Source organism: Heptranchias perlo, chromosome 8 (genome assembly GCF_035084215.1).
Source record: "Heptranchias perlo isolate sHepPer1 chromosome 8, sHepPer1.hap1, whole genome shotgun sequence".
In the NCBI taxonomy this organism is placed as follows: domain Eukaryota; kingdom Metazoa; phylum Chordata; class Chondrichthyes; order Hexanchiformes; family Hexanchidae; genus Heptranchias; species Heptranchias perlo.
Genome location: NC_090332.1, coordinates 89,898,484 through 89,910,462, shown reverse-complemented (window position 1 = coordinate 89,910,462; position 11,979 = coordinate 89,898,484). Strand labels below are relative to the sequence as shown.

General features: G+C 46.8%; 1 protein-coding gene across 5 annotated transcripts in view; it reads left to right on the top strand.

Annotated features, from left to right (window-relative positions):
• Window positions 1–740: 740 nt before the first annotated feature.
• Window positions 741–11,979, top strand: part of cep68 (centrosomal protein 68) — a 35,529-nt gene continuing 24,290 nt past the window's right edge. Inside the window, exons 1-2 of one of the 5 annotated variants that reach the window (XM_067989505.1) lie at window positions 741–1,192; window positions 1,905–2,042. The gene's annotated coding sequence lies outside the window, so the exon portion shown is untranslated. Of the gene's footprint in view, window positions 1,269–1,878; window positions 2,043–11,979 lie in introns of all 5 variants that reach the window. The other 4 variants (XM_067989502.1, XM_067989503.1, XM_067989504.1 and 1 more) reach the window with 4 other exon arrangements.

The following is an 11,979-nucleotide window of genomic DNA, read 5'->3' as shown; positions in this document are numbered from 1 at the left end:
TCTCTCCCCCTTTCCCTTTCTCTCTCTCTCCCCTTTCCCTTTCTCTCTCTCTCCCCTTTCCCTTTCTCTCTCTCTCCCCCTTTCCCTTTCTCTCTCTCTCCCCTTTCCCTTTCTCTCTCTCTCCCCCTTTCCCTTTCTCTCTCTCTCCCCTTTCCCTTTCTCTCTCTCTCCCCTTTCCCTTTCTCTCTCTCTCCCCTTTCCCTTTCTCTCTCTCTCCCCCTTTCCCTTTCTCTCTCTCTCCCCTTTCCCTTTCTCTCTCTCTCCCCCTTTCCCTTTCTCTCTCTCTCCCCTTTCCCTTTCTCTCTCTCTCCCCTTTCCCTTTCTCTCTCTCTCCCCTTTCCCTTTCTCTCTCTCTCCCCCTTTCCCTTTCTCTCTCTCTCCCCTTTCCCTTTCTCTCTCTCTCCCCCTTTCCCTTTCTCTCTCTCTCCCCCTTTCCCTTTCTCTCTCTCTTTCTCCTTTCTCTCTCTCCCCCTTTCCCTTTCCCTTTCTCTCTCTCCCCCTTTCACTCTCCCCCTTTCCCCCCAGCCTCTGTCCGCACTGCGCCTGCGCCGCCGAACCCTGCAACCGGAAACCTCAATCCAGGCGCGGTCTGTCGGATTGTAACGAGCGCTCTGATTGGCCGCCGCGGCGGGTCTCCTGGATACGCGGCTAGTGTAGCGATCCGCGTTGCCGCGCTCTGATTGGCCAAATGCTGCCGCCGCCCCGCCCCCTCCAATTGTTACACTTTCCCGGAATGTGTGAAGTTGTCCTGGAACCCGGAGACCAGACAGACAGACTACAGACTGATGACCAGACAGACTGACCACAGACAGACAGACTGATGACCAGACAGACAGAGCTCAGACACTGGGACTGACCACAGACAGACAGATGACCAGACAGACCACAGACAGATCAGTCCAGACATTGGGTCTGACCAGACACTGAGACTAACCAGCAGACTGATGACCAGACAGACCACAGATAGATCAGTCTAGACACTGGGACTTGCCAGCAGACTGATGACTAGACTGACCACAGAAAGACTAGACTGATGAGCAGACATTGGGACTGACCAGCAGACTGAACAGACTGACCACAGACAGACCAGATTGACTACAGACAGACCAGGCACTGGGACTGACCACAGACAGACGAGACTGACCAGCAGACTGATGAGCAGACTGAGCGGGCGGCGCTGAGCCCACCGGGGGTGAGTTACACTGAGCAGAGCGGCAGAAACAGTTCGTGATGTGAAATGAAGCTGAGATCGGTGCTGCCCCGGGGAAGTGAGTCCAGCTCCCCCTCCCTCCCTCTCTCCCTCCCTCCCTCTCTCTCTCCCTCCCTCCCTCCCTCCCTCCCACCCTCTCTCCCTCCCTCCCCGGGCTGGGTTAATGCTGCCTGTTGTTTTCAGGCCTTTGATTGCAATGGTGGCGGAGGCGATTCCGGTCCTTGGATAATTGGTGAATCTGTGGCCAGTTGAATCATTAATATTCTGGGCACAGGAAGGGACCAGGCGAGGGCGACAATCCTCAGACTCTGATCCGCCCCATCACCCTGGAGATGTTGCTGGATTTGTTATTTTACATCAGTCTGTAATAACTCAACACAACAATCAGATCATTTATTAAAGGCGCTCCCAGCTTCAGAGAGAAATAATATTTCTCGTTTTGAGATTAAGGGGAAGCAATGTGATGTCATCATCTGATGCTCTTTAATGTTTATAAAGCGATGGGAAAAGCCCTGAAGACGGTCCCGCTTTAATTTCAAATTCCCCCACTTTTTAATTTTGTTTTTACTGGTGTTGCATTTCGGATCTGGAATGATCAATTAGTGGAGATCACTTTGATCTTCAATCACAGTATGAGCTTGTAAAGAAAGATTGTCTCATTTAACCAGGTTCACAGAATGCTGCTAAATTTCAGGCTTGTAACTGACGCTAATGGAGGGCGACAAAAATCAAAGTGAAATCGACTGGGTGTGAATACTTGTCTTCTCACCTTCCTCTGACATTTTATATTTCAATCCATCCTCCCTTGAAAGAAATACCGTGTTTGTCACTGGTAAGACTGCTTTCATATAAAGGAGTTAGTATTTTATGTGCAAAACTGAAAATGTAGCATTAAAGAATTGTTGCTAATTTACATTAAATGCAATTTTCCTAGTCATTAATTTAAATTAACGCAGTGTACAGTAATCCGGATTGTTGGATATTTGGATTGTTTTATTATCTAATCTCATAGAGGAAGCTAATTGGTACAGAAATATTTGTTAGCAGTTCACCGCTGTTGTAAATTATCCTTTCCCTGATCTGCTCCAGTCGCATACCTAAAACTTCTGAACTGTGATTGTAAATCTGTGAAGCAAACTTGGAGATAAACTGATCTCACGTACATTTCCTTAAAGCGGAAAGTGACTGGAAGATTAATGAATTTGAATGTGGGTTAGACTTCTGATCATTACTAGTCAATGGTTGGAAAATCTAATGGGCCTTTAGGTGTTTTTTCCTTTTTTTAAAACTGCTTTGTTGAATGAATGATTAGAGATTTGCTTTGAACACAAAACCTCATCGGGGGATTGTGTTCAAGAGAAAAGGGTGGTTAACAAGTCGTTTTGTGATAACAATTAAATTACACTGCCATCAGTAATTTGTTCTGCAAACGTAACTCTGCTGCCCGTATCCTAACTCGCACCAAGTCCCGTTCACCCATCACCCCCTGTGCTCACTGACCTACATTGGCTCCCGGTCCAGGAACGCCTCGATTTTAAAATTCTCATCTCAAATCCATCCGTGACCTCACCCCTCCCTATCTCTGTAACCTCCTCCAGCCCTACAACCCTCGAGATCTCTGCGCTCCTCCAATTCTGACCTCTTGCGCAGCCCCAATTTTCATCGCTCCACCATTGGCGGCCGTGCCTTCAGCTGCCTGGGCCCTAAGCTCTGGAATTCCCTCCCTAAACCTCTCAGCCTCTCTACCTCCCTCTCCTCCTTTTAAGAGGCTCCTTAAAACGTTTGGTCACCTATCCTAATATTTGGGGCTAGCTGGATTGCTCTTGCATAGAGCCATCACAGACTCAATGGGCCGAATGGCCTCCTTCCCGCTGTAATCTTTCTATAATCTCCTTGTGTGGCTTGGTGTCAAATTTTGTTTGATAATCGGTCCTGTGAAAGGCCTTGGGATGTTTTACTACGTTAAAGGTGCTATATAAATGCAGGTTGTTGTTGTACCTGCATGTGACTCGCACTTGGTCATCCAGATTGACAAGGTGGCCGGTGCAGTGCAAACTGCCCTATTTAGGTTCTTCCACTCTTCTGAAGTCAGATGGCCATTGGACAGTTGATGAGCAAACTCTGAGAGTTGGGATGATGGTCCCTGGAAGGCAACTCCTGATGGTCCCTGGAAGGCAACTCCTGGAGGCGGGCATGAGAAGATGGGTTCGTATGCCCAGAGCTCAATTCCTACCATGATTGGGTTGCTGAGAACGCCAAAGCCCCTCCAACTGATGGAAGTACAGTTTGGGGCATGGTCTGTATCCATGCCGCCGACAGGCAATGCACTCCCACGTTATGGTGAGTTGTGCTGCTAACCCATGCTGCTGGTGAAGGGCCCTTTGTGCCTGCTGTCCACCGACTGGGGGCTCAAACCTGTGCTTGTCAGTTGTTTAATGACCAACTAATGACTGCGCTCCTTGTGGGAGGTCAATGGGGCATCTTCAAAGTCGAGGTGGCTCCAAAACGACAGGGCTGGCAGTGAAAGTTTGGAACTGTGTCGGACCCCTGGGGTAGATTTGGTAATCTGAGCCGTGCAGATCCCCAGTAGTTGAGGGTCTAGCTTGTTAATAGAACCTGAAGGGGTAGCCCTGCCAGTGGGGGGCTGAGATTCTTCCTGCTCAGCTCCAGATAACCCAGTGAGGAGCCCGTGCCCTGATGTGTGCAGGGTTGTCCTAACCCCGGTTTTATGTCGGTGAGCTGTGAGGTTTACTTGATTAAATTCCAGCGGCACAATTAAAGAATTCTTAAGTTTTAACTTTTCCAATCTTCGCCCAATCTCTCTGAACTTAGAACAACAAAAACAGCTTGCATTTATACTGTGCCTTTAACATAGTAAAAGGTGGGATACCCCCGTGGGGAGATGGGGAGGTTGTGTGTGTACTGCACACATGTGGACATGTGCTAATGTTTCAGGAGCTTGGTTTGGGGATTCTGCATTTCAGCTCATGAACTATATATATTCTTATCGATCTATCGAACACATGCATGGAACTGAGTACTGAGAATTATGTAGTGTGTGTTCATTCTGAATTCCCATCTGAGGTTAAATCTTGTATGTGAGACACCAGTGATTTGAAAATAATTTAAGTTTACGGTGTTAATTTAGTTTTATATGTTTTAAAAAATTGATTTTTATGGCAAAAGACTGATTTTGAACTTAAAAACTTCATAGATCCTGAATCCACATTTGTGACATTCCCGTCTTTCCTGCCAAGACATAATGGCCAGGAATTTCCTCGGAGCGGTTCCTGCTCCCTCTCCCGCTCCATCGCTGTAACCTCTGCACGTAGATGGATTTCCCGGTGAAGTTACCTCAACAGAGCGGGAGCAGCTGTGGGGAAATTCCCAGTCAGGTCCACGCCTTTCTCTGTAGATGTATATTTTTGGGTTTCAATCACTGCTGTTTACTGGCACCGAAGTCCAGACCTCTCCCCTTCCCTAAAAAAACTCAATCCATCCCTAAAAAAAATCATCCTGTTATGGCATAGTTAGAATCATAATAGTTTACAGCACAGAAAACATCCATTTATTCTATCAAAACCGTCATAAGTTTAAAACCCTTTATTAAATCTCCTATTAGCCTTCTCTGCTCCAGTCTCTCTTTTAGAATCATAGAAGTTTACAACATGGAAACAGGCCCTTCGGCCCAACATGTCCATGTCGCCCAGTTTATACCACTAAGCTAGTCCCAATTGCCTGCACTTGGCCCATATCCCTCGATACCCATCTTACCCATGTAACTGTCCAAATGCTTTTTAAAAGACAAAATTGTACCCGCCTCTACTACTGCCTCTGGCAGCTCGTTCCAGACACTCACCACCCTTTGAGTGAAAAAATTGCCCCTCTGGACCCTTTTGTATCTCTCCCCTCTCACCTTAAATCTATGCCCCCTCATTATAGACTCCCCTACCTTTGGGAAAAGATTTTGACTATCTACCTTATCTATGCCCCTCATTATTTTATAGACTTCTATAAGATCACCCCTAAACCTCCTACTCTCCAGGGAAAAAAGTCTCAGTCTATCCAACCTCTCCCTATAAGTCAAACCATCAAGTCCCGGCAGCATCCTAGTAAATCTTTTCTGCACTCTTTCTAGTTTAATAATATCCTTTCTATAATAGGGTGACCAGAACTGTACACAGTATTCCAAGTGTGGCCTTACTAATGTCTTGCACAACTTCAACAAGACATCCCAACTCCTGTATTCAATGTTCTGACCAATGAAACCAAGCATGCTGAATGCCTTCTTCACCACCCTATCCACCTGTGACTCCACTTTCAAGGAGCTATGAACCTGTACTCCTAGATCTCTTTGTTCTATAACTCTCCCCAACGCCCTACCATTAACGGAGTAGGTCCTGGCCCGATTCGATCTACTCTCTCTCTCTCTCAAATTTATCATTACTTCTTTACTCCATGCCCCTATTTTTAAAAGCCAAAATGCTTTTGGTCTTCCTTTTAAAGTAAGGGGTCGTACAACACCAGGTTATAGTCCAACAGCTTTATTTGGAATCACAAGCTTTCGGAGCTTCCCTCCTTCGTCAGGTGAGTGACGAAGGAGCAAAGCTCCGAAAGCTTGTGATTCCAAATAAAGCTGTTGGACTATAACCTGGTGTTGTACGACTCCGTACATTTGTCCACCCCAGTCCATCACCGGCATCTCCACATCATTCCTTTTAAAGCTTTTTTTTTGAACCTGTACATCGGGAATTACGTATTTCCACCCCCAGGTCTCACTGTTCGTGCACATCCTGCAGTGTCTTTCCAGTGAGTGTGTACTCTCTTCCTTGTTTCTCTTCCCAAAATGTATTACCTCTCGCCTACCCACATTAAATTGTATCTGCCATTTGCCTGCCCATTCCGCTAACCTGTGTGTGACTTCCTGAATTTCCTTAGCGTTTTCCTCACTGTTTTTGCCAAACCCCTAATTTTTACGTTGTCAGTAAATTTCAATATTTGTGCACCCAACACACCAAATCCAAATCATCTCCGTATACCGAGAACAAGACTGGACCCAGCACTGATCCCTGAGGTGCAGCACGTCCAATTTGAGAAAGACCCATTTAACTTCACTCTTTGTTGTCTGTCTGTCAACTAACTTTCTATCCACCAGAAGCAAAACACTGCAGATGCTGGAAGTACGAAACAGAAAACAGTGAAAACACTGGTTTCACTGACTGCAGGTCAGGCAGCATCTGACAAAAGAACACAAGTTGGCGTTTTGGGTACAAAACCCTCCTTCAGAACTTTTCACAGATGAGCAAGGAAAGAAAGGGATAGAACACAGGGAGAAGGGGCTAAAAACACAACCTACACACACTGGAAAAGGAATAGAATTGACTTCTAAAAAGCTTGGGTGGAGAATAGGAGATGATTAAATGGCAGAAGTGCGTGAGACAAAAGGAGGTTTAATGAGAGAAATCAAAATAATGAAATGCATGGGCTGGGAATTCCCTCGGATTTGCTCCTGTTTCACTGCCATAACTTTGCCTGAAGTGCAGTGGAAAACCTTGCTTATGCCCAGAATTGGGGAGGGCTCTTCTGCCTCTTGTCCAGTGAAATGATGGTGACAGAGCGGGAGCGGCTCCAAGGGAATTCCCAGCTATAAACGAGACGCAGAGTGTGTGAGCAGCCAAAGGATGATCGTTAAGTAGTATGGGAAGCGTGAAAGAGTGGCAAAGCAGAGCAGGCTCCAGTGGGCCAGCTGCGAAGTTGACAAGGTTAATATTAAGGCTAGAAAGGTAAGTATCTATTCCTGGAGCTTGTGTTGAACATCATGGTTAGAAGGTCATAGGGAGTGGGGTCAGAGTGTGAGTGGGATGGAGAATTGAATAGCCAAGAGACAGGGAGCTCAGGGTCACAGGTCACACGGAGACAGAACTGAGGTGTTCGGCAAAGCAATCTGTGTTTGGTCTCCTGATGCAGAGGAGACTGCACCATGAGCGGTGAATACTAGGCTGGAGGAAGTACACGTAAATAACATAATAGGGAATTCAAAAGTCTTCTGAGAGAATATAAATAGTAAACGGGTAGTAAGAGGAGGGGTGGGGCCGATTAGGGACCAAACTGGAGATCTACTCATGGAGGCAGAGGGCATGGCTAAGGTACTAAATGAGTATTTTGCATCTGTCTTTACCAAGGAAGAAGATGCTGCCAAAGTCACAGTAAAAGGGGATATAGTTGAGATACTGGATGGGCTAAAAATTGATAAAGAGGAGGTACTAGAAAGGCTAGCTGTACTTAAAGTAGATAAGTCACTCGGTCCAGATGGGATGCATCTTAGGTTGCTAAGGGAAGTAAGGGTGGAAATTGCGGAGGTACTGGCCATAATCTTCCAAACATCTGTAGATATGGGGGTGGTGCCAGAGGACTGGAGAATTGCAAATGTTACATCCTTGTTCAAAAAAGGGTGTAAGGATAAACCCAGCAACTACAGGCCAGTCAGTTTAACCTCGGTGGTGGAGAAGCTTTTAGAAACGATAATCCAGGACAAAATGAATAGTCACTTGGACAAGTGTGGATTAATAAAGGAAAGCCAGCACGGATTTGTTGAAGGCAAATCGTGTTTAACTAACTTGATTGAGTTTTTTAATGAGGTAACAGAGAGGGTTGATGAGGGCAGTGAGGTTGATGTTGTGTATATGGACTTTCAAAAGGCGTTTGATAAAGTGCCACATTATAGGCTTGTCAGCAAAATTCAAGCCCATGGAATAAAAGGGGCAGTGGCAGCATGGATACGAAATTGGCAAAGTGACAGGAAACAGAGAGTGGTGGTGAACGGTTGTTTTTCGGACTGGAGGGAGGTGTACAGTGGTGTTCCCCAGAGGTCAGTACTAATGCCACTGCTTTTCTTGATCTATATTAATGACTTGGACTTGGGTGTACAGGGCACAATTTCAAAATTTGCAGAGGACACAAAACTTGGAAGTGTAGTAAACAGTGAGGAGGATAGTGATAGACTTCAAGAGGATATAGACAGGCTGGTGGAATGGGCGGACACGTGGCAGATGAAATTTAAAACAGGAAAGTGAGAAGTGATACATTTTGGCAGGAAGAACAAGGAGAGGCAATATAAACTAGAGAGGGCACAATTCTAAAGCGGGTGCAGGAACAGAGAGATCTGGGGGTATATGTACATAAATCTTTGAAGGTGGCAGGACAGGTTGAGAAAGCGATTTTAAAAAAGCATACGGGATCCTGGGCTTTATAAATAGAGGCACAGAGTACAAAAGCAAGGAAGTTATGATGAACCTTTATAAAACACTGGTTCAGCCACAACTGGAGTATTGTGTTCAATTCTGGGCACTGCACTTTAGGAAGGATGTGAAGGCCTTAGAGAGGGTGCAGAAAAGATTTACTAGAATGGTTCCAGGGATGAGGGACTTCAGTTACGTGGATAGACTGGAGAAGCTGGGGTTGTTCTCCTTAGAGCAGAGAAGGTTGCAAGGAGATTTGATAGAAGTATTCAAAATCATGAAGGGTTTTTGTAGAGTAAATAGAGAGAAACTGTTCCCATTGGTGGAAAGGTCGAGAACCAGAGGACATAGATTTAAGGCGATTGGCAAAAGAACCAAAGGTGACATGAGGAAAAACTTTTTTATGCAGCGAGTTGTTCTGATCTGGAATGCGCTGCCTGAAAGGGCGGTGGAAGCAGATTCAATTGTGGTTTTCAAAAAGGAATTGGATAAATACTTGAAGGGGAAAAAATTGCAGGGCTACGGGGAAAGAGCGGGGGAATGGGACTGACTGGATTGCTCTTGCAAAGAGCCGGCATGGGCTTGACGGGCTGAATGGCCTCCTTCTGTGCTGTAGCCATTCTATGACTCTATAAATTGCTGTCTCACCTGGAAGGAGTGTTTGGGGCCCTGGGCAGTGGTGTGGGAGAAGGTAGGCTTTTTACTCTTTGTGGAAGCTTGCAAGAAAGACAATGCCCACAGAACTTGAAACTACTTGCGGTAAGTGCCCGCCTGCTCAAGGCACGAGTGCAGATGCTCACCAAAGCTCACACACAATGAGTCTGAGTGAAACAGCCAACCAGAAGGTCTTATTTTTATGCCACAGGAGATTGCTGAGCTATGATGGAAATGAAGTCATAATGAAGCAGAACTTTCAGAGTAAAGTTCGTCTGACAGCTTGTCCACAAGTCTTTCTGTGGGCCCCCCCCTTCCCGCCACCTCCAGCAGGCTGATCACCCACTACCCATCTAATCAGCACTCCTGGCCAAACCCAGAGTTCAAGTTGCCAGGAATGGATTCCCCACATCCCACTTAATAGACACGTTGCTACAACCACTACCATCTTCCTTTGTGCTAGGTATGACTCCAGCCACTGGAGAGTTTTCCCCCTGATTCCCATTGACTTCAATTTTACTAGGGCTCCTTGGTGCCACACTCGGTCAAATGCTGCCTTGATGTCAAGGGCAGTCACTCTCACCTCACCTCTGGAATTCAGCTCTTTTGTCCATGTTTGGACCAAGGCTGTAATGAGGTCTGGAGCTGAGTGGTCCTGGCGGAACCCAAACTGAGCATCGGTGAGCAGGTTATTGGTGAGTAAGTGCCGCTTGATAGCACTGTCGACGACACCTTCCATCACTTTGCTGATGATTGAGAGTAGGCTGATGGGGCGGTAATTGGCCGGATTGGATTTGTCCTGCTTTTTGTGGACAGGACATACCTGGGCAATTTTCCACATTGTCGGGTAGATGCCAGTGTTGTAGCTGTACTGGAACAGCTTGGCTAGAGGCGCAGCTAGTTCTGGAGCACAAGTCTTCAGCACTACAGCCGGGATGTTGTCAGGGCCCATAGCCTTTGCTGTATCCAGTGCACTCAGCCGTTTTTTGATATCGTGTGGAGTGAATCGAATTGGCTGAAGACTGGCTTCTGTGATGGTGGGGATATTATCGGGAGGAGGCCGAGATGGATCATCCACTCGGCACTTCTGGCTGAAGATGGTTGCAAACGCTTCAGCCTTGTCTTTTGCACTCACGTGCTGGACTCTGCCATCATTGAGGATGGGGATGTTTGCAGAGCCTCCTCCTCTCATTAGTTGTTTAATTGTCCACCACCATTCACAACTGGATGTGGCAGGACTGCAGAGCTTTGATCTGATCTGTTGGTTGTGGAATCGCTTAGCTCTTGTCTATAGCATGTTGCTTCCTCTGTTTAGCATGCATGTAGTCCTGAGTTGTAGCTTCACCAGGTTGGCACCTCATTTTTAGGTACGCCTGGTGCTGCTCCTGGCATGCTCTTCTACACTCCTCATTGAACCAGGGTTGATCCCCTGGCTTGTTGGTAATGGTAGAGTGAGGAATATGACGGGCCATGAGGTTACAGATTGTGCTGGAATACAATTCTGCTGCTGCTGATGGCCCATAGCGCCTCATGGGTGCCCAGTTTTGAGCTGTCAGATCTGTTCTGAATCTATCCCATTTAGCACGGTGGTAGTGCCACACAACACGTTGGATGGTGTCCTCAGTGCGAAGACGGGACTTCGTCTCCATGAGGACTGTGCGGTGGTCACTCCTACCAATACTGTCATGGACAGATGCATTTGCGACAGGTATATTGGTGAGGACGAGGTCAAGTAAGTTTTTCCTTCGTGTTGGTTTGCTCACCACCTGCCGCAGGCCCAATCTGGCAGCTATGTCCTTCAGGACTCGGCCAGCTCGGTCAGTAGTGGTGCTACCGAGCCACGCTTGGTGATGGACATTGAAGTCCCCCACCCAGAGTACATTCTGTGCCCTTGCTACCCTCAGTGCTTCCTCCAAATGGTGTTCAACATGGAGGAGGACTGATTCATCAGCTGAGGGAGGGCGGTAGGTGGTAATCAGCAGGAGGTTTCCTTGCCCGTGTTTGACCTGATGATATGAGATTTCATGGGGTCCAGAGTCAATGTTGAGGACTCCCAGGGCCACTCTCTCCTGACTGTATATCACTGTACCGCCACCTCTGGTGGGTCTGTCCTGCCAGTGGGACAGGACATACCCAGGGATGGTGATGGAAGAGTCTGGGATGTTGGCTGAAAGGTATGATTCTGTGAGAATGGCTATGTCAGGCTGTTGCTTGACTAGTCTGTGGGACAGCTCTCCCAATTTTGGCACAAGTCCCCAGATGTTAGTGAGGAGGACTTTGCAGGGTCGACTGGGCTTGGTGTTTTGCCTTTGTCGTGTCCGGTGCCTCGTGGTCCGATGCCGGGTGGTCTGTCCGGTTTTATTCTAATGACTTTTTTTTTAACGAGATTTTACAACTGAGTGGCTTGCTAGGCCATTTCAGAGGGCAATTAAGAATCAACCACATTGCTGTAGGTCTGGAGTCACATATAGGCCCAGACCGGGTAAGGACGGCAGGTTTCCTTCCCTAAAGGACATTAGTGAACCAGATGGGTTTTTACGACAATCCGGTAGTTTCATGGCCATCATTACTGATACTAGTATTACTGATGCTAAGTGATTAATATTGAAAGGGTTAACATCTCTCAGTATGAGGTAAGATCATTAAATCCTCTGGTTAAACATGAATTGATAGAGGCTGTGGAACAATACATTCCGTACTCAGGATTCAAAATGACCCTCATTGTTATCGAACATGTCACTACATGTTTCTGTAGAAGTCAGTGGGTGGAGAGAATCTGAGCTTTGAAAGTTCTCTCTATATTTATGGCTGAGCTATTTTTTTAGCCCCTTCTCGTACTGCGCTGATTCCCAACGCGTGGGTCTCCCAGCTGGAGAC